Here is a 12616-nt window from a genome sequence, read left to right as displayed (position 1 = left end):
ATCCTCATTCATTCTTCCACATTCACATCCACATTCGTACTTCCACATACACATCCATATCCACTCTTCCACGTACACATTCACATCCACATCCATTCTTCACATACACATCCATATCCACTCTTCCACGTACACATTCACATACACATCCATTCTTCACATACACATCCGCATTCATACATCCACATACACATCCACATCTATACATCCACATCCATTCTTCCACATACACATCCACATTCACTCTTCCACATACACATCTACATTCATTCTTTCACATACTCATCCACATCCATACATCCACATCCATACATCCACATCCACATCCACATCCATACATCCACATCCATACAGCTACATCCATATCCATATCCACATACACATCCACATCCATGCATCCACATCCATACAGCTACATCCATATCCACATACACATCCACATCCATACATCCACATCCACATCCACATCCACATCCATACATCCATATCCATATCCACATCCATACACTACAAGGGATCAGGCTCATACCCACGCTCCTAGCCGCGAAAAATGATGTGTGGAAAAAAAGTAACGGGCCCGTGTATCAGCGCGTGTATCATCACGACCAAAGACATGCGTGTAAATGCGCGTGTATAGAAGCAATCAGACACGCTCATACGAGGGCGTATACACACGTTTTGTCAGTTTAGCTGTGCTTAGACACGCTCATACAAGGGTGTATACACGCATTTTGTCAGTTTACCTGCACTTATACACGCGCATTTCACAGAGTTATCCGCGTATATACACGTGCATTTCATAGAGTATCCACGTATATACATGCAATTTTTTAGAGTTGACGCGTCTATACACACAAACAGAGAGCAAAAAATAAATCCAAAGAGTGCTATTTGGTACTTGAATGCTGTTCCAGCATTCCAGCACCCAATAGCACTCTCTGGAATTTTTTTTGGGTGCATTGCACCATCCACAAGGAAGATTTAGTGCATTGTCATTACACGATTCAAGAACGACATGAATGCATGTATTGTCAATACACGATTCAAGACACACATGAATGCCATACTATTAATTCACGATTCAATATTACTATCAAAATTTTATGTGTACACATATATACAAGGGAGTCCATATGTCGAAGTAGCCCATGGCTTCAGTTACAAAAATATATATACAACCACATCCTCTATATGGAATGTGATACTATAAGTCTGAGTACTACTCAGACCCAGATGATGACTCGCTGCTCTCTCCATGATCAGATGAGCTCACATCGGTATACATGTCCGATGAGTAGTGCTCACGTCCAACAGGAGCAGTGGCAGAGCAGGTGGATCATCAATGGCAGGATCATCAGCGGTGCAGCAACAACTGTTGCCTGTTCAAGTAATATATAGTATATAAGTATATATATATGTAATTCAATAAACCAAAATCATTCGTTTAGAGTTTTCAAGTACCTATCGACCGTATGGTCTCATGGCCATCTCAAACTGTGCGTCCGTAATACGTCCCTCGGCTCTAAAGAGGGCCCACGTGTCACGTTTGATATGCCGGTGAGCATACCCAGTATCGTGGACTGTGGGCTTCCTCCCCACCATAACCCGTCCGCTGTATCATAATCAACACAATTTGTAAGATTAAAACAATCATCAATGAATTAAGTAAACAATCAAATAAAGTGGTAAGATACGAACTCTACCTCCCATGACTCGACGCCGCCAGATCCGAAATGCGAAGACCCAATGGTCTCCATCTGGATCCGTCGTGCCTCCACATGCTGCCTGCTCTTCACACCACCCTCTACTCGTTTCTTTACCTCCTTCCACTCGTGTTTGTGCGCAGTGGCAGTTTTCTCGGCAGGATAGCCACCCGCAGCTACATTTAGCCCATCATCGTACACGAGTTTCTTAAGGTGAGATCTTTTATTACTTAAGATCTCCCTTATTCGCATCCTTCCCCATACATCCGAGAATGTCGCATGTGGGGGATTGGGGTACCGACTATGTATAGCATCTATCACGTCCCCAACTAATCGGCTATTTTGATCTTTAAATCTAATAAAATAATTTCTGTACAAGTTTGAAACCACCCCACGCATGTACTCTATTACCTCTTTCCCCCTCGCATCCATCACTACCCCGCCCTCATCCGTCACATCATAGCAGATCACTCCCTCCACCTCTCTCACCTCCTCCTCATCCTCACTGTCTCCTCTAACTCTTCTCCCTCTATCTTCTCTCTCACCGCGTGCCCTATTACCTCATCCTCACTGTCTCCTCTAACTCTTCTCCCTCTATCTTCTCTCTCACCGCGTGCCCTATTACCTCCCCCACCAAAGCACCCGTCGCATCCTCCACTCCCACTCTTCCTACTGCGGCGTTTGCTCTCCTCTGTACTATGGGTGGAGTCACGACTGGGGGATTGTCTACATGACTGTGGCTATGAGAGAGTACGTTATGGTGGCTATGAGCCCTGACATGATGGTGCTTGGGAGGGTGTGCGTGAGTGTGTCTGGGATGGGGTATGTCTCCTCAGTGGGCGTGGAAGAGGAGAAGCTGCATGCCGTCTCGTCGGACTCGCAAGCAGAGATGACAGTGGAGTGACATGGATACTCACAGGGGCGGGATATAGATACGCATTAGGACCTCAATGGAAGGCTTCTTGGGCCCTTTTATTTGGCAGTTTAAGGAGTCAAACCTTTTCTCTTAAGAAAAAACGTTTTCTAATTAGAAGCTTCAAAATGGCTACTTTATTCGAATTTGAATTTTGGGGGGAAAATGGAATTTAAAATCTAGCAGACAAAACCATATCATGTAACATATCTATGGAAAGCTCTTGATGCGTAGATCACGGATCTATAATCTCCGCTCAAATCGGAGCTTGTATGTAGAAGTTATGGAGGTCCGAAAATTGTAAAATTGCCTCCCCCCCTTTTTGGAGGAAAAAGTGCACCCTTTGACCACTCTTACACCTCTCTTACAAACCCAACATTTCAGTCCACATGGCAACTCCCCATTTGGCTATTCCTTAATCACCTTGATTAGGCTTGGGCAAATTAAAGGGCCCAAGAAGACCCCATTCACTTCATAATGAGGCAATCCAGGAAGGGGATGGGCATACATGTACTCTGTAAGCTCAAGTGGACCAAGATGGCGCCCAAAATGATTTAGCATCTCCATCATCCAAGTGCCGTACGCAAAATGGATCAGATGAAGAACCTGAATCCATGAAGAATCTACAAAAATAAAAGTATATACATGATTTTATCACAGCACAAATGCAAGCTAGCACATATGATTTTGTGAAGGCAAGCCATATGTAGATGGGATCATCTCTCTGAAGAACCTGGATCGCAATCATGTGAAACACAGTCGCGTGTAAAAACCCATCCGTGTGTATATGCATGTGACCAGTCTATGCAAACAGGATACACGCAGACATACACGTGTTCTTACACGCGGCCTGCGCAAAAAAAATTTTGAAAACGATCGACCACCGACAAATCTTTCTTATAAAAAAAGCCCAGACTGTCACAATCGTTCACAAAAGTACTACCAGAGAAGGACGGAGACAATCGCATAAACAAATGGAACGAAAAAGACAGGACAAAGGACAAACTGACTCACCTCTGAAAAAGTGAGTCTTCTTTTTGGTTGGTTTCCTTCACCCGTGTCTGCTCCTTCCACCCATGTCTGCTCCTTGCACTTGGCTTTAGTGCTCTGTTCGAAGAGGCGGCGATGAAGGAGAGAAAAACTGAGTTTGAAAATGGTTTTTTGGAGAAGGCGGCGAGTTATTTTAGGTATAGACAGGTGGTCGTGTGTAGGAGCGCATGTGTTTTCACGTGTATAATAAAACAGTCGCGTTTATGCACGCAATTTTAAGGATGTATCTGCGTTTATACACGCAATTTTAAGGATGTAGACGCACTGATACACGCTATTTAAAACAGTGAGATGCACTGATACACGCAATTTTTAGGATGTAGACGCGCTGATACATGCGATTTAGAACATTGAAATTTTTTATACTTTCATTAAAAACTGATTATGTGTTTGCTCTTTTTATACTTTCATTAAAAACTTATTATGATTATGTGTTTGCTCTTTTGGACATAGGATGTCATCAACCTCCTCAAGCAGTTCTGGTGAGGATGAGACAATGCATCATAATAATTGCGATGTGTGGTTGGGACAAAGGATCAAGTGTATGTGTAATCGATGTCAAGGATGCATTGTACAAGCACGTCGAATTACCTTGAATCACATCTCCATGTATGGAGAATGAATCAAACAGGTTGAGGTGAGTAGATGTAAATTGATAGTATTCAAATGACTCATGGTATCCAAATTAAATTAATGGAGTTGTAATATATATACTCTAATTGAAGTAGGATGCAGTACCACACCCTAACATGGTGCCCTACGCGCGACGAGAGCACGCAAAACATCAACGAGATGATGCTGGAGCTTTGGGATCTATTGTCAGAGATGAGTGGGAAAGGGATGACAATAGCCCTGCACCCCACGAAGTTGTGGAAGAGGAAGTGTTTGATGATATGGTGCCGTGTCTTTTTAGGGATGATCCCAAAGGTATGGACGACGATGTTATGAATCAAGAGCATCTTTACAAGGCTTCATCGACACCGATTTTTGAAGGGTGCACATTCTCTATTTACGTGCTTCACTTGAACTACTCAATATACAAACAGTTTATGGATGGAGCAATGCAAGTCTTGACGCATTATTGAAGTAAGCATTCTAACTTTGCAAATTTGAATGTGGTTTAGGGTTTAGGGTTTAGGATTTAGGGTTTAGGGTTTAGGGCTAATTGATGATATTGAATGCAGGCTATTATCAAACATGCTTCCAAAGGGGAATAGACTACCCACCTCAAGAGACATAGCGAGGTGCTATGTGACATCTCTTGGAGGATTGGATTATGATCGCGTACATGCATGCGTCAATGATTACTTTCTCTTTCGTGGGATGCATAAGGAGGCTCGACATTGTCCCACTTGTGGTGAAGCAAGGTATAGAACAGATGCGAAGAGTTTTGATGATGTACCTCGTAAAGTCTTGCGACACTTTCCTATAATTCCTCGCATCAAACACATGTTCAAGTGCAAATCCATAGCAGCTCATGTCATGGCATTCCTCACATCGATCGGATATTCCCGCAGACACTCCTGCTTGGAAGCATATTGAAGATGAGTGGCCCAAATTTAAAACAGAACCCAGAAACTTGAGACTTGGCCTAGGTATGGATGGAGTGAATCCATTTGGTTTCAAAAGCACCGCATACAGTGTGTGGCCAGTTGTGTTGGTGAATTACAACCTTCCACCATCAATGGCAATCAAGAAGAGACATCTTATGTTATCCCTTCTAATTCTAGGGAAACATAAAGTTAAGCATATGGATGTTTATCTCGAACCGTTGATTGATGAGTTGGAGGAACTATGGAGAGGTGTTGCAGTGGTGGACATTAGTAGGCCTCCCTCCTCTCGACACTTCGACTTAAAAGCAGTGTTGATGTGGACAATGCATTACTTTCCACCCAGGATATAATGATTGTTCTGGTAAGAATTCTAATTACCTCCCTACTCTAATAATATTGGCTATAAATTATAACTATTGACTTTATTATTCTAACTTTTATTTATATTTTAACAGGTTTGAAAACATCGGGTAAACATGCATGTCCTGTTTGTGGCCCTTCATTAGTACATGAGTATGCTGACGGTTTGTGTAAGACCATATTCGATAATCATCATCCATTTCTCCCATCAGATCATCCTAAATATGTTGCTAGTAAGAGTAACATTCCTCCACAAACACTTCCTGCAAAAGATTGGAAGCGTATTTGGGAGTCTACAAATGTTCTTTCTCCAGATGGCATGAACAGGTATAGTAATGTTTTTCAATCTTGTTTTGTGTAGTCTCTAATTGGATTAAAGATCACATAGAGCAATCCCTTGTGTAGGTACTCCATTTGTTTTCGGCTACTACCATATTGGACCCATCTTAAGATCAACCTGGATGCATGAGATCATTTAAGGGAGCCTTTACAACCACTAAGAAAAGAGGCGTTGAGTAACTATATGGGTTGAAGTCCCACAATTGGCACAAGATGCTCCAAGTAAGTGTTTTCCAAGTCTTGTACATTGAAATTAAATTTTGTAATACCATAAACCATACATGCATGTGCTCTTATGTGCACAGTTCATACTACCTAGCATCGACCATTGTGCAAACAAGAGTTTGAAAAAATGTATTTATAAGATGGGCAAGCTTGTGAGGTATGTAAAACCCATGTCAAATCACCCTTCATTATACCTTGCAAAAAATGAACGTGCATGACGTATAATGTACTATTCATTTATTTTTTAAATATGTTAGTTCTTCCAAAGCAATTGATCGAGCCACGTTGAAAGATGCGCGTGTTATGGTAGTGGAGGTGGTTTGTTTGGTAGAGGAGACTTTTCCGCGAACCATTCTCACAAGTCAACTACATCTCATTGTGCATTTAGTGGACAAAATTGCTTTATGTGGCACTGTGCATGCACGTTGGATGTTCTTCCTAGAGCGCTTCATGAAGACCTTAAAAGACTTTGTGAGGCAAAGTGCAAGGCCCGAAGGAAGCATGGCCGAGGGTTCGTTGATACAAGTCTCTTGTATATATTTCAGAATTTCTTGGTCAGGTGGACAGCTCTTTGCCCGCGACTATGGAGCAATGAAGAGGACTTGAGGATGACCTCTATTGTGCCTCAAGAAAAAGGACAGAGTAATTGACAGAGTATTGATTGATGATCTCAATTTCACTTGCATCCTTAAAAGTGATGTGATGAGCAGATGGGTAACAAGATCTGAGGATGCAAAGACAAAAAGGCAAGCAGAAAGAGCTCTCTTTCGGAGGCAACATGGCTCTCGTAAGGTGTACCCTAAGCATCTAGCAACACTTCTGAATGATATCCATGTTGATTGGTTGCATGAGGAAATGGAGAGAGCAGAGAGCGGCGAGGGGCTGCATATCATGGTGGAATAATGGGAGTATGCACGAGGATGCATGTTAAAGGTACATAGAACTAATGTTTTGCATTAGTTGTAAGTGATTTGCTTTTAATATTTATTCACGTTGCTTACACAAATATTGCTTCTATTTTGGTCCAGTGCACTATGTTCAATGCTATATGGTGTGAAGGCAAGCATTTTCAAACACAAAGAATTGATGAAAAGAGGAATACACAAGATTGCGGTGTCATTAGTAGCTTTGAGGGAGCTAATGGAAAAATGGATGATTATTGTGGCACAATCCAAGACATATTTAGGCTTGACTTTCGTCGCTTCTTTGTGTATGTTTTGGATGTCAAATGGCAAATGAACGTGGTGGAAAAAGGGCCTAATGCAACGATAAAACGCCATGCAAGTGGCTATGTAACTATTAACTCTACAAAGTTTTGGCAAACAAAGAAAGATAGGCTCGTATTGCCACAACAATGTGAACAGGTATGCATTTTTTTACTAATGTGTTTCATGTACATATATATCTAAGCTTGCATACCCTTTGACTTTTGATATGCTAATTAATTACTGTAGTATGTGTATTTGAGTAGCTTATCTATCTGCCAATGGTGCATGACATTAAATGGTGGTACGTCATCCCTATTGCACCACGTTCCAAAGTGATGTATAATACATTCACTGATATGGAGCATATGGAGGATGTAACAAGCCGCAATGAAGATGATGTCAAACATGCCAATGAAGATGTTGTGATCGATAATCTGCAAGAAATAAGAGATGATCATGATAATGAGGATGAGCGTGCCATTTCTCATGATCATGAGGATGACCCTACCATTGAGGATGATGGTGATGTTGATGAGGATGATCAGGGCATCAATACTATTAGCAATGGACAGAATATCGATAGTGGAATAAATTTAATCGTAGCCTTACAAATTGATCAAATGGATATTGATGTTGATCGTTTGGCAAGGATGGATCTTATTGAAGATGAGATCGAACCCTAACCAATCCATCACTGTATCGTTCTAAATTGATGACATTTCTATTGTATATGTTATCTTTTAATTATCATCTCATGATTTATTTTTAAAAATATTTCATTGTTGTAAATGCATGTAGTGGGATTGCGTAATGATATATACTGTAGTGGGATTGTGTAATGATATATACTGTAATGTACTATGAGATGGTTTAAAGAAAATGGTTTTAAATTTTGTAAAGGAATGGATTTTTTCTTAATAAAGTTCTCGTGTGTATAATTGCGTGTAAATACACGCACTAATACACATGTTTTTGAAGCAGTATACACACGAATTTAGATGCCAATATACACGTGCTAGTAGACGCGTTTCTAAAACCAATATACACGCGAATTGAGATGCCAATATACACGCGAATTGAGATGCCAATATACACGCACCCGATACTACTCATATACATGCGCGACCATACACGTGCCCGTAACTTATCACGTGTATTGAACGCGTGTATGGCAACAGTGTCTTGTAGTGATATATCCATATCCACATACACATCCACCTGTCCTCCAGGCTTTTTAGAAACAAAGATGAACGAATTCTTAAAGTTAACCCACGGGAGTAGATCTATTGAAGCATATCACCAAGCATTTGCCCTCCTCCTCAGATACTCGCCTCCACTGGATGAAGAACAGCTGATGGCCAGGTTCATTCGGGGACTAAACGAACCTTTGAATATCCTGGTGAAGAATGCCAAGCCACTTTCCATAGCTGAAGCAGTTCGGATGGCGAAGGATTTCGCCAAAGCCTTTGGTGTCAAAGTCCCGCCGAAGCCAGCACCATCACCTTTCAAAAGTTTTTTATTCCCAGAAGATGATTCCAACCTTCCTCCGCCTAAGAGACATCAGGGTCAAACCGAGGATATGGGAAGTTCCAAAATGGAAGAAATGTCCTTTTCCCAAAACTCAATCCCCTGGATTTCAACTTCAAAAGTTCCACCCTTGAACAAGAGAGTGAAATGCTATAACTATCAAGGGTTTGGACATCACAGCATGGATTGCCCAACTCCTTTTGGATCAAGGTTTTCAGGGCAAGGAAATCAGGGATCAAGATTCCAACCCCTTCCTTCCAGAGTAATCAGGGTTCTATCGCCAAAATCAAGGAAATCCCAGAGGTAGACCCTCTATCCAACCTGTAGTTTCAATCCAAAGTAATGCAAGACCTCCACCTCAGAATAGGGGAAGTCAAAGAGAGTTGTTCCCAAATCGGCCGTCCACTTCCAAGGCAGTAACACTGGAAGTGATTGAAGAAGAAGAAGATGATGAAGGAGATTATACTCCACCTGTGAGATGAGGACATCTCGCATTTTCTAAGTGGGGTAGAATGTCAGATTCTTCCCCAGCCTCTCAGGATGTCTAGTATCTTCCCATGTAGACAAATCTCTCTTCAGAAATATAAAAGATCTTGTTTCTACTAGTTTTGGCCTAGAGAGAGAAAATCTTCTAGAGAGTGGTAATTCAGTTTTTTAAATATTTTTAGATGGAAAAATATCTCTTCTTATTAAAATAAGTTTCCCCGAAATAGAAGTTTCAAAAGGTGCATTAGAAATCAAGTATAATCTGTTCAAGAGGCCTTATCCTGAGGGTCAAGATTTTTTCGAAATTTTAAATTAAGGTTCCTATGGGCCAATAAGATTCATCCAAATGTGTGGAGGAGATAATTAGAAGAAATTAAGAAAATCCCCCCAAAAATGAGTAAATACTCACATAAGATGAAGAGTTGACTAAGGACAAGGTTATTAGTTAATAAAGGAGAGATATTTAGAAGAAATGATGCATTTTTGACACCTCAGTATGGGGGAATTTCCCTCATGAATGAGATGCCCATTTTAGTTGTGTGGGAGAGTTTTAAACTCCCAAATAATGAGATATTTTTATCTCTCCTCTCTCTTGTTTCAACTAGATCCAAAAAGTGAGCTAAACTGACCTAAAAATGGTCAAAAATTGACCAAACTGATCTAGAAAATTCTAGAATCAATTTGCTTGGTTAGAGGCTCATTTTTTCCTATAAATAGAAGCCTCCCCTTTGTGGAAGCTTAATAGTGTTTTTTGCACTGTTACCCTGCTTCTCCCAAGAGCCAAAAACTATGAATTTACTCATAATTCATTAGTTTTTGACCTTCCCTCTTCTAAAGATTGGTGGTGGCCACTCTTGTTTCAAACAAGAGTAGATCCCTCAAACCATCAAGCCAAAGGAAAGCTCTCAAATTCTCCTTGTAAGTTGGAGATTCTTCTTTTTTCTATTTCATTTTATGGTTTTTATGATTTTTGTCTTCTCTAAAATGATTATGATATTATGCCTCATTGAAAAAAGGTATTTCCCTCTCTTCTTTAGTAAATCCAACCATTCTTTATCCTAGATGAATGATTAATGGATAAAATCAAGTTTTTCATAATGTTTCGCTTTGATAAGTAGAAAATGTTTACATTAGCATGATTTAAATACTCTTGTGGTGAACTTCCAATTAATTTTAGAGAATTAAAAATTAAAAAATGGTTAGCCATACAAAGGAGGTTATGGTGAAATTTTCTAAAATTGTGAAAAATAAGTTTTACTTTTTTATTCAAAAAGAGTAATTCCCATCGTATATGTATTCTTAAAGTGTTAATTTTCATCCTAGGTATAAGAAAATGCATACTAAAAATATTTTATTTGGGTTAAAACTGAGGGTTGGTGAGAGGGTCTACCTTTGAGATTTCCCTGATTTTGGCAGAAAGGAACCTAAATACTCTGGAAGGAAGGATCTGGAGTCTGGAATCTTGGTTCCTGATTTCACCGCTCCGAAAACCTTGATCCAAAAGGAGTTGGGCAATCCATACTACGATGACCAAATCCTTGACAGTTATAGCAATTTACTTCCTTGTTCAAGGGTGGAACTTTCAAAGTTGAATTCCAGGGGATTGAGTTCTTGTTGCTATATATATAGGCAGTGATGTGTGTGAACACACTTAGGACCGTCGAGGCTTTTTTTCCTTCTTTAGGAGGTTTTTTTCCCCGACTTGTATATACGCCCATCATTCTAGGGCTAACTTATCTTTTGTACATTCACACAATCTAATACATTGTGTGTTGTGTGCATTATTGCTTCTTCTTCTCCAAGCTTTGTGTGCTTTCCTGCAACCCTAATTCCAATAATTGGTGTCAGAGCAAGCATCGGCTCCCAGGGCTATGTCGCTAGCACTCTCCAACTCACGTTCTCCGATTGAGGTGAGCTTTCACGAGCATTTGCAGGTCCCTATACTTTGCAAATAAGCTCGTAGGGATTTGCGTTCTCAGAAATTGCATCTGAGGTCGTTTCGGGCTCCATTTTTGCATTACAATTTCTGCACAGGTGTTTTCGTCATTTTGTGCAAAAATTTTGACAGTGTAGTTTTCTGCAAAACAAGCATACGTATTCTATTGTGCACCATGATACATAGCACGAGTTGTTTTCTGTTTAGTCTTTGCTTTCATTACAGGTAGCTTTGGCATCAGTTTCAGTCAGTGGCCATGGCTGATAACAGCAATGATGTATTTCGCATGTTGTCTATCGATGACATGGAGATAGCAACTACCCACTTTGGGCATACATGATGCAGCATGTTTTGGTTGCAAAAGGAGTGTGGAATATTGTACAAGGTATGGATGTACGTCGAGGTTCTGTGGATGTAGGATTTGTTGAGGATGTTGTAGGTTCTAGCACCTCTACTGTTGCTACTATTTTACCCACTGTTGAACAAGCTCGTTGTTGGGATGGTAAAGATGCACAGGCTCATGCCTTGATTGCACTTTCTGTGAAACGTAACATCACCCCACATATTCGTTCAGCTAAAATAGCAAAACAGGCTTGGGATATTCTGGGTGGTTTAATGTATGCAGGTAAACGAGGCAAAAATCTCTTACCTGCGTAAAGAGCTAGAATCGAAGATTATGCAGGAAGATGATGACATGAATGTTTTTCTTGCTTAGATTAAAGATCTCAAGGAACAGTTGATTTCTGCAGGTGAGATTATTCCTGATCATTCTCTTGTGTAGACTGTTCTTGATGCTTTACCTGAGTCATATCAGACTTTTGCTTCCACGTGGAGACTTGCTACTAAGGACAACAAGCTCTTGCAAGAAGCGCAGTCCAAGAAAAACAGGGCTAGGTAGCGTGCAGTTGATCAGGCATTTATTGTTGCCCAGCAGAGAAGAAGTGGTAAGGCAGCCCCTTCCATTGTTTCTTCTCCTATTAATAGGTCTACAACTTCTTCTCCTTCCACACGTAGCAACAATAAGTCTGAGAAGGCTCTTGATAAAGGCAAGAAAAAGATCAGGTGCAACTACTGTAAGGCAACTGATCATGTCATTAAGAATTGCCCTAAGCTAAAGGCTAAAGAGGAAAAGAAGAAAGAGTCAAATGCAGCGACAATAGCAGATACTTCTACAATTACAGATTCTGCAAATGTTGTGCAGGATACAGAATGGGCGTTGAGCGTGTATTGCCAGTATGACCCATCTGTACATGATGCATGTTTGGCAAATTCTATTGACTCTAATGTATGGTATTTTGACAGTGGTGCTACAAAGC

The 12616-nt window shown here is 40.6% G+C and overlaps 1 protein-coding gene across 1 annotated transcript in view; it reads right to left on the bottom strand.

The window, feature by feature from the left end:
- The window catches only part of LOC147639904 (uncharacterized), a 118871-nt gene that overhangs the window by 39240 nt on the left and 67015 nt on the right, over positions 1 to 12616 (bottom strand). The window lies entirely within an intron of this gene.

Source organism: Cibotium barometz, chromosome 3 (assembly GCF_041138505.1).
Source record: "Cibotium barometz isolate CiBa-2024 chromosome 3, ASM4113850v1, whole genome shotgun sequence".
Lineage (NCBI taxonomy): Eukaryota > Viridiplantae > Streptophyta > Polypodiopsida > Cyatheales > Cibotiaceae > Cibotium > Cibotium barometz.
Note: the sequence above shows the minus strand (reverse complement) of the source record. Positions and strands in the feature narration are given on the sequence as shown.